The sequence below is a fragment of the Eleutherodactylus coqui genome, chromosome 3, assembly GCF_035609145.1.
Source record: "Eleutherodactylus coqui strain aEleCoq1 chromosome 3, aEleCoq1.hap1, whole genome shotgun sequence".
NCBI classification, from domain to species: Eukaryota; Metazoa; Chordata; class Amphibia; order Anura; family Eleutherodactylidae; genus Eleutherodactylus; species Eleutherodactylus coqui.
Genome location: NC_089839.1, coordinates 103,495,678 through 103,508,438, shown reverse-complemented (window position 1 = coordinate 103,508,438; position 12,761 = coordinate 103,495,678).

Sequence of the window (12,761 nt, the reverse complement as noted above, 5' to 3'; positions counted from 1 at the left end):
ACCTTGAAAACTAAACACAAGCTCTGCAGCTTCATGTAAACAATCTTTCTCATCTAAAAGCAAGCTCAGTTAACCATTTGCACATACAGTATATACATATATACACATATATATATCCATCCAGTATGGATTATACATATTATACACCTTTTCCTCTCTCTTTGCCAACAAATCACATGCATTGTAACCTTCTTCTCGACTTTGCTTGTTCCCCATATTTCTCTCCCTACCTAACTGCCAATGTAACCTTCAATAGACACTCTCCCGACACCCTCTTGATCACTTACTGTACTTTCCAACATTTCACTTACGGATACTTTACTAAACAAATAATGTGTACATACTTAACTTTCTCTGACTGTCTCTCTCTCCTCCTCACTCCAGCACTTTCTAGCAAACCTTGGTCTTTCAAGGCACGCTTCTTGGTCCTAAAGACCTCCTCCCAGACACCATGCTGTAATCTACCGTGCGGGTCCTTGTTACACATTTTCATAAGTTTTCTTACATTTTACACATTGGAACTCCTGTCTCTCCTCCACCAATTGATCCGCACGGCGGCGGCCCATAAAGGGCTCTGTCTTCTTTAATAAGATCTTACGCATATTAGAACAACAACAATAATAATAACACGGTCCATAGAGTGCATCCCTCTTAATTCCAAATTGTCAGCCCCTTATATACCGGCAAAACAACCGAGGGTCCTTTCTCCTATGGAACCAGCCTCACAGAATGCATCTCTCTGAAATCAAATCGTTAGCCCCATATATAAGGCAAAACAACCGAGAGTCCCTTTTTCTATGAGACCTATCTCATAGAGTGCATCTCCTCCTCAGCTAAACCATTAACTAACTAAACTAAAATCGAGGGTCCCTTCTTCTATGAGACCTATCTCATAGAGTGCATCTCCTCCTCTGCTAAACCATTAACTAACTAAACTAAAACCGAGGGTCCCTTCTACTATGAGACAAAATGAAAAGTAAGAGGAAAAAAAATTCTGCAGATACAACAATCTCCACTATTGTTAAAACACTATGGACTTCAAAGTACAAATAGACTACAGACTAGTTTCTGGGTGAGCGATTGGTGCACATATCACGGTCAGTGGTCCATGACGGCAAACCCGAAGCCCACACGAGTTACCGTGTAGAACTCTTAACCCAACCCGTCCGGTCACAAAACACAGATAGTCCCTCCTGCTGCAAGACTCGCAGTGTAAAACACAACATAAATATATGCTGGTCTTACCTGGAGTTCTGTGAGTTGATCAGGCTCGGTTTGCAGCAGGACGGCTTCCCCGTGGCGTGGATCCGGGTGGACAGGGCTGCACGGCTCCGGTTTTGTCGTCCCGGGTTTCGGCACCATTTGTCAGAGAAATTCTAAGTACAGCACCAATCAGGCCCACCCCACTTGCCCCGCTGCCGGCGGTAAGGAAGAAAACACCACACACGGAAGTCTGGTATAGTTCCTCACACGGGGACATGACTGCGCCGCGCGCTTTATTACAGATTACATGGGATCTTATACCCTTTGGTCTCATAACTAGAAATGGGTGATGAGCTCATTGGCTCAACTCCACCGTATAACCATATATGGAAAGTCCGGATTTCCGGCCTGAGATAGTGAAAGTTCAGATGCATAGTTGAACAGTCGTTATCTTGATATGGCGCCTCTGGCTTATGTACAGAAAATCACATATTCAATTAACTCCAGTGCAAAGAATCACCCACTCAATTCTAAAAAAGCAGCTAAGCATGCATTCTCCATATCTCTTCTCTCCTTCACTTTAACCTTCATCCAGTTTCTTTGGACATTCTTTCTCTGTTTGCCTTGCAAAGCATCTTGGCATATCTGATGTAAGGCGAAGTATTAAGTTTTTCATAGAGTTAGTACATATGAGAATAAAGTTAGTATACATATAAAAAGAAAGGCACATAACTATATCTATATAAATGTATATATTCCATTGTTTTCTCTTATCTACCTACAAGGATATATATATTTCCTTCTCATGGAGGCTCTAGTAGTCTGCTGTACCACCTCTAGCTTTCATACAAGATGTGATAAGGGCAGCATGGAGGCTCTAATACCCTGTTGTACTGCCTCTAGCTTGCATACAAGATGTGATAACGGTGGGCATAGAGGCTCTAGTATCCTGTTGTACGGCCTCTAGCTTGGATGCAAGATGTGGTACAGCATGCATGAAGGCTCTAGTACCCTGTTGTACCACCTCTAGCTTGGATGCAAGATATGATATGGGTGGCTATGGAGGCACTAGTACCCCGTTGTACCATCTCCTGCTTAGATAAAAGATGTGATATGGGCAGGCATGGAGGCTCTAGTACCCTGTTGTACCGCCTCTAGCCTGGATGCAAGATGGGATATGGGTGGGCATGGAGGCTCTAGTACCCTGTTGTACCACCTCTAGCTTGAATACAAGATGTGATACGGGGGCATTGAGGCTCTAGTACTCTGTTGGGCTGCCTCTAGCTTGGATGCAAATTGTGATACAGGGGGGCATGGAGGCTCTAGTAACCTATTGGGCTGCCTTTAGCTTGGATACAAGATGTGATACAGGCGGGTATCCTGTTGCATCATTTGCAGGGAACGGGGCTTATGGCTGGCATCAGAATTGTGGAGGGAGTGTGGGGACTCCCACTGCTTCCCTAAAAGAAGCTCTGCAACTTCCTCCTACACCAAGTCCCTCCGGCTCCTGATATGGTACTCCACTCTCCTGATGTACCACAGGATGGGGTGCCCCTGCACCAGATAGATCAAGTGCTCCTCGTCTATATAAATGTATGTCGTGTTTTTGAAAGTTGCCAACAACTCCTGCCTCCACGCTGCTCCAAACAGGCCTCCACACTGCTAAGAAGCTGATGAGCACGTCCGCTTAAATTTGCATATATTCCCATAGCAATACGCATGAAAATGCATCACAGAAACATTGCAAGACAACACAAGGCAATGCGAGAATACAGAGGGTCCTTAGGAACACATGGGCAAGAAGACATACCATTCTGAAACAAGACAGGACATGCTGCGGTTTTTAATTCTCGCAGGATCACATAAAGAGAAAAGTCGCACATGGGAATAAACACATTGAAAAAAATACATTTCATAGTTGTGTCATTTTCCGGGCTCTTGCATCGCAGAAAACTGGCGCAAGTTTCTCGCCTGTGTGATTCCGGCCTTAGAAGTAAAGAGACATTCATGTCTGAAAATTATTTTGATAGTGTATATTTTGATGTTCTGCAGCAGCTGTGGCACAGCACTAAAAAATACACCCTGCAGCTGGTAGGATAACGGTGTGAGAATGGCATTTTTTGCCACATTTTAGAGTCCTAAGGAAAATGATCATACTATATACATTTAGAAGAACTTTTATATATGGCTTTAAGCTAAGCACAAAACTTTATATTCCCAGTAAAGTAATGGAGCAGCTTAGAGTTAAGATAAGTAGGTATATTTTCATAGATGCTAAATAAACAAAAATTAACTTCAAAGTCAATTAGTTTGAATTATTATGTTTAGTTTACCTGTTTGTACAACAGCTTCTTGGATTTCGCATAAACATTCATCTTGAGCTCCCAAAGCTTTTCTGAAATTTAATTTGTTTTAAAGGGGTTGTCCGAGGCAAAACCGCAAAACTTTATATTATTAGCCCATTCCCCCTGTCACCCCCCGTCATAAAGCAGCCCTTTTGAGCGGTTATAAACCGCATCCTACTTACAGTTTAGCAGAAATAATAACTTTTAAACTTCTCCATGTAAGATGGCGCCTGCGTTGTCCCTGGGTGCGTTCCACGGTGCAATGCTCGCTCTTCCTGGAGGCCTTCATGCGCGCTCCCGAGACGCCGGTCACGTGAGCAGGTGACTGACGTCATCGGTGGAGGCGTGCACTTGCAAATGAATGAAACGCCGCTCCAGCCGCCACATTGGCTGGTCGGCAGAAAGCGTCACAGCGGGAGGTGGAGTCTACCGGAGAAAACAGCAAACAGCTGTTTCTCCCATCTCTTGACCACACAGAAGCGCAGGTAAGTGCACCTTTCCGCGGTACTCTTTCATGCTTTTATTAGCACAGGATCATTGCCTTATGCAGTGAGTCTGTGCATGAAAAATGTATTGTGCATGCCCTGTATAGTAATGTGTCTTACATTTTTACAGTGCCTGCCATGTGCTGCGTTTTTTTTTTCCTGCTGTGTGCTGCTATCGCGACTGCAGTGTTTATTGTGCATGCCGCCTGCTTCCATTCGCCTGCCATGTGCTTATTTTTTTTTTTTTTGTGCCTACCGTGTGCTTTCATGTGCCTGCCGTGTATTTTTTTTTTCTTTTTTTTTGTGCCGGCTTTTTTTTTCTTTTCTTTATTTTTGTGCCTGCCGTGTGCTTTCATGTGCCTGCAGTGTATTTAATTTTATTTTTTTGTGCTTGCCGTGTGCTTTTATGTGCCTGCCGTGTGCCTGCCAGGGGTATTTTTTTTTTTTTTTGGTGCCTGCCGTGTGCTTCTATGTGCCTGGCGTGTTCTCGTTTTTTTTGTGCCTGCCGTGTGCTTCCATATACCTGCCGTGTGCCTTCCATGTGTTTTTTTGTTTTATTTTGTTTTTTGCCTGCCGTGTGCTTCCCTTTTTTTTTTTTGTGCCTGCTGTGTGCTTCCATGTGCCTGCCGGGTTCTAACATGTGCCTGCCGTGTGCTTCTGTGTGCCTGCCATGTGCTGCTTTTTTTTCTGTGCCTGCCGTGTGCTTCCGTGTGCCTGCCATGTCCTTTTTTTTTTTTTCTTTTTTGTGCCTGCCGTGTGCTGTTTTTTTTTTGGTGCCTTCCGTGTGCTGTTTTTTTTTTTGGGGGGGCCTGCCGTGTGCTTCCATTTGCCTGCCGTGTGCTTCCATGTGCCTGCCGTGTGCTTCCGTTTGCTGCTTTTTTTTGTGCCTGCCGTATGCTTCCTTGTGCCTGCCTTTTTTTTTTTTTTTGTGCCTGCCGTGTGCTTCCATGTGCCTGCCATGTGCTGCAATGTGCATGTGACTGCAAACTGCTTTGAATCAGCATACATTCCGCACAATTCATTCATACAATTATCATGCAATCTTCGGAAAATTTGCATGGAATAGACATAGCATCTGCATGCAATCTACACACAAACACTGCCTTCAATCGACACTATTAACCTGCATTCTACATACAATATGCATGCTATCTGCCTACAGACTGCGGATAATGCTAGCTATCAACAATCTGTCCACAATCGCCCAGTAATCAATCTAAAATTTGCCTAAATTATGCCTGCCATGGACCTTTAAAAGATTGTTATTAGAAAATGCTGCTGCTTCCATAACTGTTATTGAAGTGCCACTAACTTGGTGTTTTTTTGTTTTTTTTTAAAGTTTTTTTTGTAGTCCAATTCAAGAACAAACATGTACCAGGAAGATCTTGAATTTGAGGAGCTTGATTATTCATCCGATTCTTTTGGAGAGGTAAGTTTTTGCTGAAAATAGAAAGGTTGCAGCAAACCAATGGTAATAAACAGAATACATTTTTTTTTTTTTTAGCAGGACTTTTAATCTGATAGCGAGGAAAATGATGAGGATTTCCCCGAAACTCGGCATTATTCGGCGGTATGTGTTGAAATATGTATAAAATTTTTTTTGTTTATTGTTTGAAACCGCAACTATGCATCAGTCCTGTACAATTTATTATTTCAATACATTATTTCGTGTGTGTATATACATACACACACGTGTATATATACACACATACATTATTTCGTGTGCATATACACACATACATGCGCGTGTGTATGCATATACACACGAACGTACGTGTGTATCTGTATATACATACACACGTAGGAACGAGTGTATGTGTATATACAGTCACACGTAGGAACGAGTGTATGTGTATATACAGTCACACGTAGGAACGAGTGTATGTGTATATACAGTCACACTTAATTACGTGTGTACACACACATTATATTTAATATATATATATATATACACACAGACACACGCGTGTACGTGTTTAGGCATACACTGGTACGCACGCGTGTACGTGTTAATGCATACACACCCGTAAGTCAGTATATACATACAAACACGTACGTACATCTGTGTATATACATACAAACTCGTACGTACGTCTGTGTATGTATGCACATATACATACAGGAATCTGTGCCCTGCCTAATAAGGATGATCATGCCGCTTTCAGCAACACCATACAATTAAAAATGTACCCCTTCCTTTTTTCCTAAAACATTAAATACAGTATTCTTCATATTAATCCCTTCTTAGGTTCAACAACAACTGGCAGACTCGCTATATGCTCAGGCGGACATAAGCAGTCTCCAGTGTTTTCAAAACGATCCGCAGGGTGCACCAGAAGCGGGTGCTTCAGGATCCACTGAAGATCCCCATGGCAGGCTTGCCAACAAAGAGTGGTGTCACTGTGGGCAGTGCATTTGCATGCCCACAGTGGCGGAGTGTGTCTGTTGTCGAGAACACAAAGTAGTCCTACAGATGTTACCAGAAGCTTGCGTATGTGTTACACAACATCCGTTATTTGCTCAGTATGCGCTTGTGCGCGAAAACATAGAACACGCGATAAGACTATCTGCACTGGTCACCCGGAGACAGTACGACACCACAAACAATAGGTATTTATTACAATTTTATTGTACAACACACAAGACAATGCAAGTATAATTTTTAACAAAGGAAAAAGTTTATTTGAAAAGGAAAAAAGGTTAGTGAAAAAGGCAACATGGAAAAACATAAGATATCAATGCGTCTTTTTTTTTTGTTTTCATGTAGACTATTAAAATTTTTTTAATAAGTTTAGAAATATTAATATATTTCCTTTCGTTTTTTCTTAGGGTTATGCGTGTGGGCGCATATCGCTCTTATACAGCGTGGATACATGGATTCTTGGGGAAAAACAATAGAATCCCCATACCAGCGTGTGTGATTAAATCAATACGGACAGCTTACCCTGATCCGCAAGGAAATTACACTGGTTTCCAGTTCTACATGGACCCGACTGAAAGCAATTTGGATTTCCAGTTGAACTTGTAGGATGTTTTAATTTGTGCAATTTTGTATTCAGGCTTTACAGATTTTAAAATGTTAATACATTTTTTTGTGAAATATAGTGTGTGGTTTTTTTATTTGGAACGTCTCGACTATAATCACTAATCGTTCTATCATTATGTATATACATGACTACATATGCGTATGTTAGTGTGTATAATATATACACACACAAACTGTGGGTTGTGTGTGTATGTATTTTGACACACATATATATCTGTATGCCTGTGTATCTGTCTGCCTCTCTCTATCTATCTGTCTGCCTCTCTCTATCTATCTGCCTCTCTCTATCTGTCTGCCTCTCTCTATCTATCTGCCTCTCTCTATCTATCTGTCTGCCTCTCTCTATCTATCTGCCTCTCTCTATCTGTCTCCCTCTCTCTATCTATCTGTCTGCCTCTCTCTATCTATCTGTCTGCCTCTCTCTCTGTCTGTCTGCCTCTATCTGTTTTTCTGCCTGCCTGCCTGTGTATTCCTTTGCAGGTCTCTATAAGGGAGGAGGGAGCTGTCCAGTGCTGAACCTTTCCCCTGCACAGCGAGGCAAGGCTTCGTTATAGCAAGGAGCTGTCGAGTGCTGAAGTCTCAGCAGAAAGTACTGTAATAGCTGCAATGCACTCCCAACATCGATGGTGTGATGGAACAAATAGTTTTCTTCACCAAAATATGTGTGGGTATATATGCGTGTACACACATATATATAGTATACGCGTGTATGTCTATGTATGCATGTATGTAACATACCCACAGGTGTGTGTGTATGTGTGTAATACATACATATATGCATACGTCTGCGTGGGTGTGTATGAGAGAGATTATATATATAAATATATATATCTCCCAGACAGACGTAACCATGTACACATGTACGCTTGTACACTTGGACAAGTGGACACTTGGACAAGTGGACACGTGGACACTTGGACAAGGTGCGCGTGCGTATGTATTCGCAAACACATGCACCTACTTTGTAAGTCATGTTAGTACAATAACTTACATCAAAAAAAATTTGCAATGAGGTATTGGTTAATAAAATGACCAAATTAAGAATTTTTGTGCAAAAACATTTTATAAATATTATGGCTATACTTTTAAATACGAGTGTCATTAATTTGGTCATTTTACCGTAAGCCCGCAATCCACGACAAGGATCCTCATTCTCTTGCGAGACCAATCTAAAAAAATTAAAAATTCCCTAACTAAAAATTCTACCGTAAAGGACCGAATTTTTTACAAAATTTAAAAAATTTATAAAAAATTTAAAATTAGTTAGAAACACCCGTGGAAAAATGCATAGGATTTATGGGATAAGACCGGCAACATTTCACATTGTACCAGTTATACATTCTATACAAAAAAGACATTTTATGCAGATGATTGCAAAGAGTAAAAAGGGATGTTAATGCAATTAACAAAAGGGACTAGAGGGCATAGGAAATAAATAAGGATAAGTGACCAAAATGTTAAATAAATATCACTATACACACATGGAAATAAGATTGCAACGCACATGTAAACTATACAAAAGACAAAGTAAGTAATAAAGAGACACAGATAAAAGAGACAGACGAACCGTTGAAAATTGTAGTTCACTTATTTACAATAGACAGACATGAAACAATGGTTGCACATGATACAAAAATATTACTAAATTTTTCGTTAAAGTGTGTTTTTTTTTTTTTTTTTTTTATACCCACGAAAATTTTTTCTTGATTACCTTGGAAATCGACTTTGAAATTTGTGAACCAATTCCTCTTCACTGGGTTTCACAACAGGTGCAATATTATGAGGGAATTCTGAGGATTTTGAATGCCAGGAGATGGACATCTCACCTTTGGCGAACATCACAATCTCACGAATTATGTCAAATACAAATGCAATGGACTTAGGCTCATAAAGAGCTTTCAAAATCCACTGCTTCCGTGCTTTTGAGTACTCCACTCGGTAACACTTCCGGTCCTCTATCCCGTCTTCTGATTGCGTTTTTCTGAGCTTTTGAATCCTACCTACGTTGTAATTGTGGTCTAGAACAGCAAGTTGCGTTCTAGCCACCATTCCGTCATAAAAAAAATGAATTCGTTTGGGCCTGTATTTCAATACACTTGCGTGAAAAATCTCCAAATCGCCAGTGTGACAAAAATTGGAAAGATGGCGGATGTCTTTCAGTAAACTTGTTTTCAGAACCACGGTTTTGAATTTGGTATGTGCTGTAGTGTTAGGGGCTAACCAAGCGGTGGTTGGTTCAAGAAGGGCGTGACTGCAGCGGTGATATTGGGCATTGTTCTCCCACTCGTGAACGTTGATAATGTGATTTGTTGCCGATTTCCATTTTTCTACCAGTAATTCGGGATTTTTTTGACTGGTATGCGAACACCACCACAGATGATTTTTGAGGCTCGATATCCACGGGGAAATGGTTGCGCAGTGTGTGCTTTTGGAAGCCACAAGCAACTGCTTGCCGACAGCTTTGGCCACATGCCAGACATCAAATTCATGCATAATTTCTGGGAATTCCTGGCGCATTACCTTACGTATGGAGACATGCCGATCAGTTGTGACTATTTGAATGTTTAATTCATCGGCGATCAATTCAAGTAGTGTTTTCCGGAATGCAGTGGTTTCGAGCGAAACTGACGAAGCAGGTGGAACAAGTTGTTCCACCGTGAAGCCCACAATTTTTTTGCTCTTCAACTCCAAAAAAGTATAAACGGTGTACTTTGCTGAAAAACCCAGGCTATCGGATAGCCCATCGCCAGCTAAATACAAGGGTGTTGATTTCATTTCTGCTATTAGATTTGCCCTCTGTTGCATCCAATGATTATCTATCACTGAGAATAATAAGTGATGTTGGTGGCGGTAGAAAGTGGTTTTTGAGATTCCTTGAAGTTTCAGAATATGTAGCATATTACTAACTTTTGCAAAATTAGATCCGCTAAGAAGGACACTGGAAGCAAGTAAAATGTTCCCCGCCGGGCAATTGTGGATGAGTGGTTGGCTTCGCCACAAGTTGCAGGTGTAGCCTCTTTCACAGAAAGATTTCACAATTACCATTGATCCCTTTGGGAAAATCTTGACATGAGTTAGTTTAAGAAAGCATTGATTTCGGTAAGGGCAAGGGATCATTGAAAATAAACCCATCAAGGAGCTTTTGAAAACTATGTACTTTTCTTCAGCGGATGGGTCCATCTCTGTTGGAGCTAAGGTTACAAATTCTGGAAAGGGGTAGCTCAAGGGGTTATTGGAATCAGAAGGAATGGCAAAATCCTCACTACCGGAACTCTCCGATGCTTGCGATGCTTTGAATGTCGAGTCGTTTTGATCATCAGAAAAAACACTTGAAAGGCTTTCCTCAAAAGTAGAAGCAGTATTGCAACTTGAGGGTTGCATATTGATTCTATCGGCCTCATTGGCTGTTTTGGATATTGGGCTCTCTTCTGGTATCTCTTGGAAGGCAGTATTACCCATATTGGTTTTTAATGGTGTAGAAGAGCACGGAGTGCCCTGTGGGATTTTAAATGAAATTGGATTCCGGTGTGGACTGGCTTCTACTTCATTGCATTGGATGCCAATGCTTCTTGACTGGAGTTGTGTCCTGTGTTGCGATTTATTTGCCGCTGCTTGACAGGCCTTGCATTTACCCCTCCCTGCATTGCTTGCTTCGTTGTCGGTTTCTCTTTGCTCAAACTGTCTTTTGAAATTGACAATTACCTTTGCATCTACTGTACAACCTTCACTGATTACTGTCATAGGAATTTCTAGCTGTGTTTCATCACCTTGTAGATACACGTCGACTGTCATTTCTTGAACCGCGCTAGGTGCAACCAGGGTAGATTCTTCGTGCGAAGTGTCTTCGCGCGAAGTTTCTTCCCTCGAAGTTTCTTCCCTCGAAGTTTCTGTGGCTGAACTTTCTGGCTGCTGCGTCTCCCCAATTCTTCTGCGTTTTCTTGAAGGTTCACCTTTCTTCGCTAACCGGGTCTCAATTTCCAACGCTGTTGGGAATATACTTGGCACAGCATTGGGCTTCAATTTTTTACAGTCGCCGACTGTTATATAGCAATCCTCCAAGAAATGTTTGCTGCACAAACGATAACTGTAAGAATCTTTTTTTGGGGAAATCTTAGTAAGCCACTCTTCAACGTCAACAAAGATGTGAGGAGCCTGCTGTAGCCAAAGTCTTGTTTTTTCGATATTCGTTGGAAAGACATGAAGACAAGCACTTTCGCCTCCCTTCTTCCAGTATGTAGTGCAAGTTGGAACCACGCAGCTAGGCATTGTGATTTTGTGTTTTAAAGTGACTGATCTGCTGTGTGTGGGAAAGAAAATGTGGTGCAAATACTCACCCTCCTGCAGTAACTTCGGAAGAATATCACGAGTCCAAACCCTGGAATCTCCAATGGCCACCGATGCGCTCCGACGTATACGCTCTGCATTTTAAAGACAAGAAGGTGTAGATCAACAGAGATGCTAAGCTACAACAACCAACCCACCCACCCACAGATACAGACCAACAGACACATCCATCCATCTGCACATACACATACATGCATGCATCCATCCCTATACACTCACACACAACCACACACACATCCGCCCATGCGGCCCCATCCATGCATCCACACAGACTTATGCACGCATCATCACGTACAAACACATCCGCCCTTGCGGCCTCATCCCAACGCCCATGCGGCCCCATCCATGCATCCACACAGACTTATGCACGCATCATCACGTACAAACACATCCGCCCATGCGGCCTACACACATCCGCCCATGCGGCCCCATCCATGCATCCACACAGACTTATGCACGCATCATCACGTACAAACACATCCGCCCATGCGGCCTACACACATCCGCCCATGCGGCCCCATCCATGCATCCACACAGACTTATGCACGCATCATCACGTACAAACACATCCGCCCATGCGGCCTACACACATCCGCCCATGCGGCCCCATCCATGCATCCACACAGACTTATGCACGCATCATCACGTACAAACAGATCCGCCCATGCGGCCTACACACATCCGCCCATGCGGCCCCATCCATGCATCCACACAGACTTATGCACGCATCATCACGTACAAACAGATCCGCCCATGCGGCCTACACACATCCGCCCATGCGGCCCCATCCATGCATCCACACAGACTTATGCACGCATCATCACGTACAAACACATCCGCCCATGCGGCCTACACACATCCGCCCATGCGGCCCCATCCATGCATCCACACAGACTTATGCACGCATCATCACGTACAAACACATCCGCCCATGCGGCCTACACACATCCGCCCATGCGGCCCCATCCATGCATCCACACAGACTTATGCACCCATCATCACGTACAAACACATCCGCCCTTGCGGCCTCATCCCAACGCTCATGCGGCCTGCACACATCCATGCATGCATTCATTCATTCATTCAGCCTCATCCATCCATGCATCCGCACGCACTTATGCACACATATCCAGCCATGCATTTATTCATGCACCCCAGACACCTCACCCCCCCCCCCAGTGCCCACAGCACCCCAGACACCTCACCCCCCCAGCGCCCACAGCACCACAGACACCTCACTTACCCAGGCAGCTGCACGGCTTGGATTGTGTTCGTCCCGGCTGGCGGCTGCTGGTCCCGTGTGGCTCCCGGCTGCTGGTCCCGTGTGGCTCCTGGCTG